Consider the following 13997-nt stretch of genomic DNA (forward strand, 5'->3'; position numbering starts at 1 on the left):
CCCTTGATAGTCGAACGTTTATAATCTATAATGTTGATTAGCTTCCCAACAGGAAACTGTGGTCTGTGTTCATTTCCCTCCCCCCCCCTTTTACCACTGCTTCCAAATAATCCCGCATCCTTCCAGCAGAAAAGCCGGGGGAGCTTCTTCTAAAATGTTATTTAACGCGAAATAACGACGCGTTTGAACATCCACAAAGTACTGACTTCCAGGGTCTGTCCTTAATCTATTACCCCAAATAACATCGCACGGTGTCTTCAGGGCAGGGGTTTGTTCTCCCGGCTCTTCCTGTGTCCTATTAATAGGACAAATCCGCCTGCAAATGACCCTTCCTACATATATTTGGCGACAGTTTGCTTTGACTTATCGCTGGTTGCAAAATGGGTCCTTTAATTAAAAAAAAAATAATATTAATATCTCTTTTCCCTTTTAAGGCAGGGAACTTGGGGTGGAAGAGTCGCATGCGTGTATGTCTACGAACCAGGTTAGGCGCGGAGCCTTGCCCGCACCTTGACAACAGAAATCTGCTGGCTTTTATTAAATAAATTGTGTTTAGTTTTGTATTTTTTTTTTCCCCCGAGGAAATGTGTTTTGGTTGGAATGCAAAAAGCAGAGCGGCCATCAGGGACTTGCCGCTTATTTCCCCAAACTTTCTCAAGCGTTGTCAGGGCGGGGAGGTGAAAGCACTTATTTTAAAATCCTCCTTAAAAAAAAAGAAAAAAAAAAAGGCAAAAGCAAACAAACAAGAAAACCCCCACCAAACCCCTCAAACCCTCTCCTTTTTTAAAAAAGCCTCCTTAAGAAAAAAAAAAAAACCAACAAAAAGCCAAAACCCACCAAAACCACACCTGTCTCTTTTTTTTTTTTTTAAAGGTAAATTTAGCCTTAGCTGAGGGAGAAACCCAGCTCCTGCTGCCCCCGTGGAAAGGATGCCAAGAGGAAGAGATGCTGACAAAGCTGAGCTAAAAAACCTCGTTAACTTCATCGCTGTAACCAGGTACCGACGAGGACCATCGCCCACCCATCTCCGCGGGGCTGGACCTGCAGCCGGAGAGCTGCTGTGGGGGGGCTCCGGCTGCAGGTCCACCCCCCACCCCTGCTAAAAAGCTGTACCTGCTTTTTGTCAGGTCTCCTGAAGGGGTTGGAGGATGCATTTGCTGGAAAATGGGCCATTTGGTGAGGTATTAGGAATGAAGAAGAAACAGCTGGTAAAGATGAGCTGGGAAGCTGCCCCCCCCCCCCCCCAACCCCCCCCCACCTCCTTTTTTAGGGGTTAAAACCAGAGTGTATTTCCCCAGCAGGTACCTAAAGGAATAATCCTGTGGTTTGCTTTCCTATTCTGAGCTGTTGGCCCCTTTTCGTTTATAGGTAGGCGCGCGTGTGTGTGTGCTTGTGCGTTTTGTTTCTCAAAAGTAGCCACAAATGACTTGTTATTTATTGTTAAGATCTAAAAAAAAAAAAAAAAAAAAAAAATATCTGATTTTGCAGCCTGGTAAGAGAGAGCCCTCCTCACTGTCCTGGCAATTAAAATAAGGGTGTCGATTGGAGTTAGGCAATATCCTTTAATTTTAAGGGAGAAGTGCTTGAAATCAAGAATGCCTTTTTTTTTTTTTTTTTTGAGGCTCTTCCCCTTTAGTATTAAAGTCATGTAGGAAGAAGACTTTTCTCCTCCGTGCTCGTTTAGGCTAGCCCTCCCTTGGAAACTCCAGACCGGAGGGAAACAGGCGTGCGGATTTTGTTTGTTTTTTTTGGTTTTTTTTTTTTTTTTTTTTTTTTTTTTTTGGTGAGTTGTTTGGTTTTGAGGGTTTTTTTTTTGGTTGGTTTTTTTTTTTTTTTTTGGAAAGATGTTTGTCACGCTGCAACCATTATTCCGAGGAGCTTGCGACGTTTTCATACACCGCCCGGTTTTCAAGGCTCCTTTCTTCCTATCGCAGCCGGCTCAACTTGAGACTCCAGAGCAGAAATAAGAGGGGAAAAATAATCAAGACAAAATAATAATAATAAAAAAAGAAGCAACCTTCCCCCTTCCTTCCCCATCACCCCCAAACTAAGTCATCCCCCAAGCAAGGCTGCCCTTGTCCCGCCTCATCGCTGGGGGAAATTACCCCTCGTTCCGTCGGCACGTTTAGGAGTCATTTTAATCTGTCTGAACTTGGAAACAAAGCTGGTTTCCAGAGGAAATTTCCACTGCTGCTGCTGCCTCGCACCAGAGGGCGCCGGGAGCCTGCCCAGGCAGCTGCCTGCTCTCAAGTGCTGCTGGAAATTAACTCCTTGGGCTCTCTCCCTAAAGGCTTTCTTAACATTTTCTTTTAGAAATATACAGCCTTATTCTAACATTTTTTTTCCTGTAAAATGCAGTGTTTTGGTTTTTTTTTTTTTTTTTTTTTTTCCCCGCCCTTGTATTGCCCTTTCCCAGCCCTGCAAGGGCTTCACCATCCCGCACCAGCCCCCCGAGGAGTCTCAGGAGATTTACAGCTTCTCTCCCTCTCTGCTAACTTGGTTCTAATTAAGTCACTGGATCACGTTTGCGTGACATTATCGTGTTTTCCCTCATAATTGTCTGGGATAAAAGTTTGTCTGGCTGTGTTTAAGCTTAAAGGGTCACTTAGGACTCTTCAAACAGAACAACACTGAAGTACGGCACCAGAGGAAAAGAAGCGAGTAAAATGCTCACAACGATTTTACTTTAACACCTGTAGTGTTTAGCTTTGTTCCTAAAGGGTGCAAAGCCAACCCCTGGTATTAATGCTACACGGTCAAAGTTTTTTACACTGAGACCTAAGGAAATTCGAAGTTAGGTTTCCCATGGCAACTGTCACAGGGACATCATATTTGTGCCTGATGTGTTTCTGTGCCGTAATGACTGTGTCGGACGCTGTGTTGTTCAGCCTTACTTTTCAGACTAATCGGCTGGCATATGCAGAACTGCACACATACAAGATTGCGCCGTGCCTGGCACCGAGTACCTGCATGCTTTTAAACTGGTGAGGGAAGTTCAAAGAGTAGTACAAGAATATGTAACCTCAGCCCAAACAGCAAACACTTCAGGGAATTATAGAAGACTTTACCAGTAACAGGGGATTATAAACCCTAAACTTCATCAAGAGCATTTCTTGTGTTTATCTGCATATGTAAATATTGTTGCTCACCCACTGAGACACAGGTTTCATGGCAATGTAGGTTGATTATTCACTGAAAAAAAAACCAAACAGGAAGGTGATCTGGAAGGTTTTTTTCAGTGTAACATGTTTTATCCATATATGGGGGGTGTGTGTGTGTATATATACATGTATATATAAAAGTACTAACCAGAAATTACAACAAAGAGCAGGTGGGCAAATCTTTATTATTTCTTTATTTATGTATTATAGCAGTCTGTTTCCAAACATCATACTCCAGATTCTGATGAGCAGTTGACTCCTTGAGTACTCATTCTTGCTTGAATATTTAGGAAGCAGTTTAGCTACTTATTCCATACACCTCCCCCTTACTCGCTGAAACATGCTCAGCTGAAAACTACAGTGCAAATATTTCAGAAACTAGTTGCTGCTTACATATTAAAGACAAAAGATGCAGGCCTGAATGTTGATATCGGATGACTCCTGTTCTAATACGATGCATACTACCACATTAAAAAATGCTCAGACTTTTTTTTTAATCTAACTTTTAGGAAGCACATAAACATGTTTTCTTCATGACCAATATACTTTTGCTACATTTAGCAATACCAAACTAGATCAAGAACGCATCAATGTGGGGTCTGGACATACGCACAGTAGGTAGTTTCCAATGGAGCTTATAATTCTAAATAAATGGTCAGGATAAAAATGAAGAGAAAGAAAGTATTATTATTATTCCCATCTGAGATTTGGGAGAAAATTAATTTCATACTAGCCAATGCTTAAGTTTCTACAAAAATATTTGATCAAACCAGCAACTAAAAAAAAATAATCACCTTTGTTGCAGCTCATTGGCTTCATTGCAAGTTTAGTTTTCCTTTAATTTTCGTTAAATATATGAAACTATACAGCTAACTAAGAAATATTATTATTTTTCATTCCTGTGTTTTTTTTTTTTTTTCTTCATTTCAGCTTTAGATGTGACAATTGAAAGTCAGCTGTTTGAGATAAATGTCTGTGGTCAGATAAATCCAGTAAATGCAGTTAAAAAGATGGGCAGATATGCAGTTTGCCTGGGTTATAATTTTTCACTCTGTGAGGACTGATGTCCTGATGCAGTTGATATTTTAAGGGATATCAAACAAGCATTTTGGAAAATACACCACTAAGAAATGCAGTGGAGGATACTTTAGAGAAAATCTTTTGCTGTTACATTAATATTTAGGGCACTGTAGCAGAGGAATATCTAAAAGAGGAGGGGGGGGGGGAAACCCCAAACCAAAAAACGGAAGAAGGAAGAATAAACTAAATATTAGGACATGCCATTTCCATGTTTCCTGAAAACTTTTATCAAGAAGCTAAATATGCTTTTGCTATTCACATATCACTTAAGGCTCAATAGAAATGCAAAATGCATGATCTAAAAAATTATTTAAAAAAACAAGCATAAAACATGAAAACCAACCAAGAAAAACATTTTAATACTGGAGGCTGGTGGAAAAATGCAGTTGAAGAGAAATGGTGTTTGTCCTTGTGTTATTTAAGTTAAAACATGGATTTAAAAAATTTATGGTACTGTTTCTTCATTTATCTCATTTGATTTGGCATCTGTCAATCATAAAAAAAGAAAATAGATCAAAGGCTGCTGAGTTTACTCAAACTCAAATCCCTTTAAAGGATCAGATTTTATCACTTACTAGTTTACGTTGAGTTTTATCTTTGAAGTGTGTGCATAAGGTGAGAATTTTTGTCTCAGAGCAAATAAGTGTGTTGGATATTGTGAGAAAGAATCCTAAAAGGCTACAGAAACTTTCCAATAACAAACTTAGAAACACACTGTGTTTCGCTGTGCCCAATGTGCTGTGCATGGTGGAACTGTGATATTCAGACCCCACTTACTGTTACCTGCGCAGAGGTCTCGATGGACGTTAATGTTTGGCCATGGCAGTGACTGACACTTGATAACTTGCTTGAATTTCTTTTTTTTTTTTTTTTTTTTTGTGGGGGGGGGGGTGGGCTTTGGAGAAACTACTTGACTCTTAGAACAAAATAGGAAAAAAAATATGTTAAAATGCCTCTTGGCCCTTATGCCGTTTCCATTGAAGTTGATGGTAAAAATCCTCTTTGACTTTACTGGGAACAGGACCGAGCCATTTTAAATGCTGTCTTGTAATATAAATCTTTTAAGTCTTAAATATTTCCATACAGTGGAGCAAAGAAGTCTCAAACGTCATCAGAAAGACTGCTTCTTGTTAGGCTGTTACAATGTACTATTTCTGTTCAAATAACATTTACTAATATGAGAGACAAATAGATTTATACAATTTGGAAGTCTGACACTACAGTTGGGTGTTCACAGCTTTTATACATTATGGTATTTATGAAAATAATTTTAACTTTTCGGTTGCATAAAACAAAGCACAGATGTTTCCCAGCAGCATTTCCTCATCAGGCCTTTTAGCTTAGCCTTACTGGAGTGTAGCGTAGGATTTGGTTACAGTTAAGCTCAAATCAAAATATTCTAAGTGTACAGAGGCACTACGTGGCAAGGCAGGGGTAAGAAGAGGGAGGAGGGACATGGAAGGAGGAAACAATCTTCTTCTCCAGCTGTCCCAAGTTTTCCACCTGTGAGACCTCAGAGAACTGTAAGTTCTTGTCTTTGGATCTTCTTCACTCCTTGGTGGTGGCTTTAAAAAGGTTTAAGTGAGAGAACAGTAGCAGAAAAAGCCCTCAAAATATTGTACTCTGGAAAGGTCGGGGAGGTTTCCTTCCCTAGATGTACAGGGGCTCCAGGGTTCAAAACTGAATCTCTCTGTGCTCCTGAGTTGCTGTGATGTCCTGTCCAGCACCCTGTCTTCTTGCCCAGGGACACAATGAGGGAAACACGATTTCCATGACTTGTTTGTTTGTTTTTCCTTGGAGTTAGCTTGGCTGGTTAAGCACAACCGAACAGCATTCATGTAGTCATTCAGGTCTTATCAGTGATCTTCTAACAGGGGAGTATTGTATCAGTGACAATTTACCTGATCTTTTGCCAAATACCACTACAAGTCTCCTTTTTGTTGTTGTTGTGTGTGTGTGGGTTGTGTCCAGCTGTGGTCTCTTGTCAGACACTTAATTGTAAGGTCTTCGGGAGAGGAACTGTCTTTGTAGTTGGTGTCTTTACAGCATCTTGTGCAGTGGCCCAGGTTTACAAATGTTGGTGATAAGCTGCCCTCATCTGAAGAAAGATGGACCGATCTTTTAAATACATACTTCCAAGCAGATGATGATTAATAAAGGGAAAAAAACCCACCAAAACAACAACAGAACAAAAGTGGGAGAGGGCAGTATACATTTTGGTGAGAAAGGAGACTTTCATTGTCTCAGGAAATATCTGCTGCTCTTTGTAGAAATGAATGGCCTAAAAATGTTTGAAGGTGTGCAGCAAGGGAAATCAAGGCCAAAAATGTCAAGCCATAAAACCACACGAAGGAAACATATATTTCTGTGAGAGGGTTTAAACTGTGGCCTTTTCAGAGAAAAAAGAAACACTACCAACAAAGCCATGATGAAAGCAGAGAAAACAGAAAATACGTCTATAATGGTACTTGTGCATTTCATAGCAGTTGAGTAACCTTTCTGTGTGCTTTGGGCCTGATCTTGAAGAACATCTTAACCAGATACCTCTTAGGACCACAGTGGTACCGTATAGATCAATTCCACTTGTGTGGGTCAAAAGGGGTCCCAACTGTTAGAGGATAACTATCAGCAGAAGCTCAAACCCCTTTAAGTCAATAGCAGCTAGCCTCCTCCAGTCAGAGGGGTGAAAATGCTATATAATTGCGTCCTGAAATTGTTTACTGATATCTACCTTTAATCACTGAAAGCGGTTCAGTCTCTCTTTGGGACAGGAGTGAGCTTAAACATTTACAGCTAGTGGTTACAGCCAGTTGTGCCTTCCATACCTTCAGGACCTGAACGGCTGCTGATTCAGACTTGCATGAAGATGTAAAAACTGACCTTCACATCAAAACAGTGGGAAAACACAGAGATGGACATGACAAATACCAGAATAGCTCATAGGATTATAGATCTGCACATAAATGCAAGCATAAAAATGACCAGATTTTTACCAACAGAGCTCTTTGGGCATAATCTAACTGCACTAGGAAGAAATATTGTATTTATTGTTCAAGTTAGTGTGACAGTCCATTTTGACTCCAATCTTTTCCTTAAAAGAAAGAAGGGATTCTCTCTGTGGATATTAGATCGAGTGGGATGGAAGTAGAAATCTGAGTGAGATTTTCAGGTAGGGAAGCAATGCCAGACTGGGCCTGTACACATGCACTGGCATCAGCAGAGTCTCTGTGACTCGTTTGTTGTTGCTTTTTTTTTAGTACCTTGCCTAACCATGTTCGTATGCACAACTGGAACCCCAAAGCACTGTCAAGTAACACAAGTGCAATAGGAGAATCAATACAAAAAACTTTACGTATTACTTGTTTTTCACCTAATATACATCTGAAGCTAAAGCTGCCAAAGTTTTCCTCTTTTCATTACTTCACCGTGGCAAATTCCACTCCTATACCTTAATGTCAGCCTTGTATTCCATTTTATTGTTGGTTTATGGCAACTTTATTTTAGGTTGAACTTACAAGCACAAATACCACCATTTAACAATGCTCCTCTGTCTACATTTGTGATATTTTCCAGTGCACTCCAGTGGAGCAAAAGGTAAAAAATATGGTAAAACAGCCTCCTGTTTTGATGAAAAATTGCTAGCAGTTATAACGTAATTAACTTAACCAACAAGGCAATAAAAATTAAGTGCCCTGTTCATGAGTGATGCATATCCCACATTAAAACTAAATTTCCTAGAAGTTATACACTGAAACATTTTCCAACAGGTCTTTACTGTATAACATTCATAAAATTTTGTATTCAACAATATTGTTTCCTTGGGTCTTTTGGAATGCAACAAGAGGACTGTAATTGAGAGAGAAGCAGCGATATACATGACCAAAAAGTTGTGCTCCACCAGTGGGAAAGCTTAGGGAAAATGCTAAAAGAGTTATACACTACATTTTTCTCTGACCAGACTTTACTTGAATGATCAAACCATAAAGTTGTTATTTTTTGTATTCCTGAGGAAGTAATATTTTTGCTATTTGTGAGTGACTATTTGTAAGTTTTACTATAGTAGTAACTACCTATCCAATCAATATATTTTTTTAAATCTCTTTCCATCTTTTGAACAAATATGTTTACAAGGAAAAGTCCAGTTTGTTTGGAATCATGGAATGATTTAGGTTGGAAAGAACTTTGGAGATCATCTGGTCCAACCTCCTACTCAAAGCAGACCTAACCTACTAAGCTGGGTTGTTTGGGTTTTTTTTTTTTGTTTGTTTGTATTTCAATAGCAGCATTTTATGGCAATAGTTCTCTCCGAAGAGCTTGTTCCAAACTGATTTCCATTTACTAGATTTCCCTTTTTATCTTGTCTGCTATGAACATACCCTGTAGTTACCTTTGGAATCAACAATCCCTGTTCTTCTTTTAACAGTTCAAGTTCACTATTTACTCTGCTCTCGTGTCTTGCATTGACAATGGAAAAGAATAGAGACTAACCTGAAGATCTAGGGTAAAATACAGTTTGGAAAATGTTGCTTTCTCCTGTGTCAGAGGGTTTATAATACCATATTCTAAAGTATAACCGTACCTTCAAATGAAGATTATTGCTTTGATGCTAAAGGTAATTAAACCATTCTTCCATCTTTAGGCCCGGAAGAAAATTACTTAGTTTTACATATATTTCCAGAGACAATGAGCTGCTGATTTATGATTCTTCTCAAGTTGTAGGAGAGCTGAACAAAATGTAAAACTAAAGGCCTAGCTTTGCTCTCAGCTGTTCTAATTCCAGCTCAGCTTCTCTGCTGTTGATGAATTTATTCCAGTTTTACACTGCTGTGAACAAACCAGAATTTATTGTATAGTCTGCATCTAAGAATTGGACCATTTTCTTCTGTTCTCAGAAGACAAGCTTTCTCTTAGTTGGTCTGTAGCGTCTCACCCTTTTCCTTATAATTTTTTTTTCAAAATGTGTATTTTCAAAAGAACAATGACAAACTTTCTACCTGAAAAACTGTGTTACACACACAGTCTTGCAAACTCTTTTTTTTTAAAGAGAAATCCCTTGCAGACCATGAAAATGCCCTGTTGAAGCCTGAGTAACACTGCTTTTAAGCAGTCCTGGACTCCTTTTATTTAGTTTTTTATTTTTAATCTTGCCTTGTCATTGATTTAGTGAATGCTTTTCTTTGTATTACAGATTGTACAGATACATAGAGGAAAAACAGTGAGACCTGCTTTGAAACACTCGGAACCAGCTTTTGCAGAAGAGCCCTTTAAACTTGGGAAGGATCCTGTGGAGGATTTGGCCGTGTTTAGAAACCATCCAAAGTAGCTATGACAACTTAATGTTCCAGGGCCAAGATTTTGTGCACATACCGAATCTCTGACACTATCCAAGATCCTTATCCCATGTGAAGAGGAAACTGTAGAATTAGAATTGCCTAAAATAACCCCTAGAGAGTATTGCTGATTCTTGAGAAGATTTTTTTTTTTTTTTAACATCTTAAAGACAGCTTTTTCTTAAAAGGTCTAAACCAGGAAACTTGTAAAAGAAAAAAAAAATAGTAAAATGAATAAGGTATCCCCAAACTCTGAAAAAACTCTGTTACTTGCTGCAATTTCTTTAACATTCTTAGGTCAGTTAAATGGACTTGGACTATCTTAGAAACCTCTAAAATATACTAATATAATTTTATTGGGTTTATATTTTAAATGGGAGGGGTATCTAATCTGGGTTTCCTCTCCCTCTAATCTGGATCATGTGGGATTAATTCTAAATGCATCCGAGGAAGGAGCACTCGGGGAGGCTGTTCTCAGCCAAGGCGGGTGGTCAGAGTCCGAACCATCACCATTTACCTGGTCCAGGCAGTTCAGATGCTGACTGTATTTTTTTTGGTATTACGTATGGAAGTGAAGCATTCTAACCGATAAAAATCTGCTTTTCTATGTGATGAATATGTTGGCTACAGAGCCTGCAACCTGTGCTTTGTGGTAAAAGCTAGGCTCTGTATTAATTCTCTTAGTTATTGATTTTTAACATTGTTCCTGCTTCCTGTCCCTGCATATGCATAGCAATGAGATTTTTGCATCCTGGCTGCGTCTGATCGCTTTCTGTTTCTCTGTACGTGGCCGGGTTCTGCAAGACAGGTTTTTCGGAAGGAAGAGAGACCTGGAAAATGCATTACTAAAGGTACTGATTTAAAAAAAGAGGTGAGTAAATGATGTTTTGGTTTCAGCAGCTATGCTGAGGTTTTAAACATTGGTTCAGGTAGAGCCAAGATCAAACATTTTAATAATGGCCTATTAACATAACTGTCTTATACAAAGTATTTCTGGCCACTTTTAATGAAAGTAAAGAGAGTGAGTAATGTATCTGAATAAACAGATGGTAATTTTCATTATCCCTCCTTTCCTCTCTCCTTTTACTAGCAGCCCCGTGAGTAGTTACCTGGAGAACTAAAAGACAAATAGTCAAATCTCCTCTTTAGTGAATTTGGAACAGAAAGTGCAAAATAGATATCCTAACTCAGAGGCAAATGCCTTAACCTTTGCCCCGTGGGGTCTTGCCCTTGAATGCTCTTCATCTACTGAATTAGTAGAGCCAACACAGTTTCATCACTGAAAAAAAAATGTTCAGATGTGTTTGCCAGATTTGACATGAGTTAAAGATTGCTTTGATTTGTGAAAACTGCATTTTTAGTGAATAAGTTATTATCCAGGAAAAACTCTCCACCATGATAATGGTTATCTGCAAGTCAGTGTTAACTTGGCAACCTTAAAGTTTGGCAGCAGATTTTAACTTTACATAACACTGAGTTATTATTAATGTACCATATTGCAGATTTTATGAAGTTTATCAAGTTTTCAAGTGGTGTTTTTTTTTTTTTTTTTTTTAAGTCAGGAAATGCAAAAGATAGGCTTTTTACAGGGGTGTGACTTTATGCTCTACATATCCTGTACATTTAATGATTATTCACTTAAAATAACAATCATTAGGTTAATACACATATTTAGTCATCAAAGACATGTAATATACCACCTGAATACAAAGAGTCTCATATTATCTTTCAAGATCTTTTTTGTTTTCCTAATTTATAAAATGACCAGTGTTAATATTGCATTGGCACTCTGTTTTTCTTTATTTGACACCTGACTTAAAATGTCTGACTGGTCTTGGTTCAAGGTACCTGTCACACAAGTTACAGAATTTCTCTCAGTGAAGATTGCTTTGTTTTTAAATCAAGTGAATCAGAAAAAAAAATCTGTAAAAGGCTACAAGGTGCTTGAGGATAGTGGAGGATGCACTTGGTGACAGCAGTTCAAAACAGGGATGGGTAAAGTGGTCTGAGCCTGACACGTATATAGGGATGACACATTACTTGCTTATTCTTTTTGTCTTTTTCTGTTGACTAATCTTTTTATCTGACTCTCTGGAGTTGAGGTATGCTGGATATACTTTGGCTTTTCAAAATGAAATACTGAAGTAACCCACATGTAACTATAAGGAAGAGCAAACTGTCATTACTAACAGAAGGCACATGAAGAAAAGCCCTTTCACATCACTTTGTTTCCTACTCAAAGCTGTTTATCAAACTGTGTAAGATTTCCAGCTTACATTATTTTTCTGAGGAGCTTTATACAAAAAGGGTTTTTTTTTGTGACAAGGCTAATGAGGTCCTATAGCAAAAAGATACTAAATATCAACACGTAAACAGATAATCGGGCATTAATGTTCAATGTGTTGATTAATTTCTAAATGCATATTAATTTTGTGTATTTTTCCTATCCCTTTACTAGAACTGAAAGTAGGACATCTGTAAGCCCAGTAATCAAACAAATTAATTAAACCCCTTTTTAAAAAAAGACTTTGCATGGCAGTGGTCCGACAGGTTCTAAAATAAGTGGGTGTGTTTTCTCTGCTTTCCAAAGCTGAAGCTGATTCTGCTTTAATGTGCATCATGATCCTGTGAAGCAAAAAGCTTCACCGGTTGCCTTTTTAGTGCAGCAATCAAATGCTGCTGCCACAGAAAAACTAGTAAAGCAGTTCTGACGTTCCTGTGATCCATAAGCATTGCCGGTCTTCCCACCTCCTTTTTTGGAGGACACAAATTTATTTTTTTTATAGTTGGAGTTGAGGGACAAGACAGCTTGATAACATGCAGAGGTAACAGAGCTTTTTACATCAGAGATGTTGGAGATGTTCTTTTTAGGACCAGTCCTACATTAGAAAGTTTTGCTCACACAATGATGTTAGCCTGTGTTTGGGAAAAAAATAAATAAATAAAAAAAAAAATCCCACCTGCTCAGTGGAGCTCAGCCAGCAAAGTTCCTGGTGTGGACACAGCTGTGCTGCCGGGAGAAAGCTGCTGCCAGATTAACTTGTAGGGTTCAGAGCCTAGTGTAACTACGATGGCACAAAATCTCCTTCAGTTGGCAAACCTTGCACCCATGCTGCAGAGCTTCACTGTCGTGGCTGTGCTGGTGTGACGCTCACGGTGACTGTAACTGTAGACAGGTCCTAGTGTGAAGCTTACTTAGGCCAGTAGTTGAGATGTACCTCGCACGAGAACAAAGAGGAGACAAAGATACTGAGAACGGGATGCTGAGAACACAGCAAGAGTCATTGGCAGGGCTGGCAGTAGGTGTCCCTTTGGACTGCAAGAGCCCCTTTGAAAACTTCCCACTCCATAAATCAAATTTCCCCCCCCCCCCCCCCGGAAGTTACATTTCTTGTCTGAGCCAGTTTCCACTGGCTGCAGGAACATCTGCCGATGTGACTAGGTTTTCTTTGCCTCAGAAACACAGTATTTTTGCACTAGCAGCTTTCTTATGCTAAAGAGTCTGCCCTAGGAGGATTGCTCTGTGTAGTAGAAAGGAGCCGGGTCTTCGGCCAGATCCCAGTGGGACTGTAAATGGCCCTGGTGCTTAGCAGATACTACACTGAGCAAGAACACTCTCTGCTTGCTTCACAGTCACTGCAAAAGGACTGCACAAAACCATAACCCAGCAGTATATCAGGTTCAAAGTATTTCTTCTGTCATCGCATGCATCTGCCTTAGGTTATCAGAAAACCACAGAGAATTACACCAGTGAGGAAATATTCAAAGGTCAGCCCAGGATCAGTCTGGGTGACAGGTGATGATTGTATTTTTTCTAAGCTTTCTGCCTCTGATACCTGTTGATGTAGGAATGGTTGAGTTCCTGGGAGCTGGCAGCTCCAGAACCCTGTAGTGTATATGGACTTGTTTGGTTACCAAAATCAATTGTGCAATGCACTTCAGCATGGAAAAGAAGTCACTGAACGATGATACAATAGGCATGAGTGGAGTGAAGAAGCTGAAGAGGGATTGGTTGTTCACTGGGTTTTTTCCAGTATGAGTAGAGGGTATCAAATAGAGTTTAAATTACTCAATACATAGAAAATACCTCTGGTTCCTGAGTGGAGTCAGTTGGAGGCTGGATGAGTACTCAGGGCAAGTATTTGTATAATTGCACTGTTCTTAGACTCTAGGCCTTTGTAGGGCAGTTGTTTCTACTGGTTTTTCCTCATTAGGAAATCCAGATCTAAATGCCTTCCTCATCTGCCTCTGGAGGATGCTGACAGAGAGCTCCTCTAGGGACAAGGAGGTGAGGCTGCAGATGGGGAGGGTATCAAGAGTGAGAAAAGATGAGGAATGCTGCCAGAAATTCAGTAAGAAGTTCTGGAGGAACCAGAAGAGGGGCTGCAGCCTAGCACACACCGTGTTCACATGCACCCATTTTCCC

At 39.4% G+C, this 13997-nt stretch overlaps 1 long non-coding RNA gene across 1 annotated transcript in view; it reads left to right on the top strand.

The window, feature by feature from the left end:
* Positions 1–922: 922 nt before the first annotated feature.
* The window catches only part of LOC126047875 (uncharacterized), a 56644-nt gene continuing 43569 nt past the window's right edge, over positions 923–13997 (top strand). The window contains exon 1 of the long non-coding RNA XR_007508724.1: positions 923–997. This is a non-coding gene — a long non-coding RNA (uncharacterized LOC126047875). The remainder of the gene's footprint in view (positions 998–13997) is intronic.

This window comes from Accipiter gentilis, chromosome 18, assembly GCF_929443795.1.
Source record: "Accipiter gentilis chromosome 18, bAccGen1.1, whole genome shotgun sequence".
Classification (NCBI taxonomy): domain Eukaryota; kingdom Metazoa; phylum Chordata; class Aves; order Accipitriformes; family Accipitridae; genus Astur; species Astur gentilis.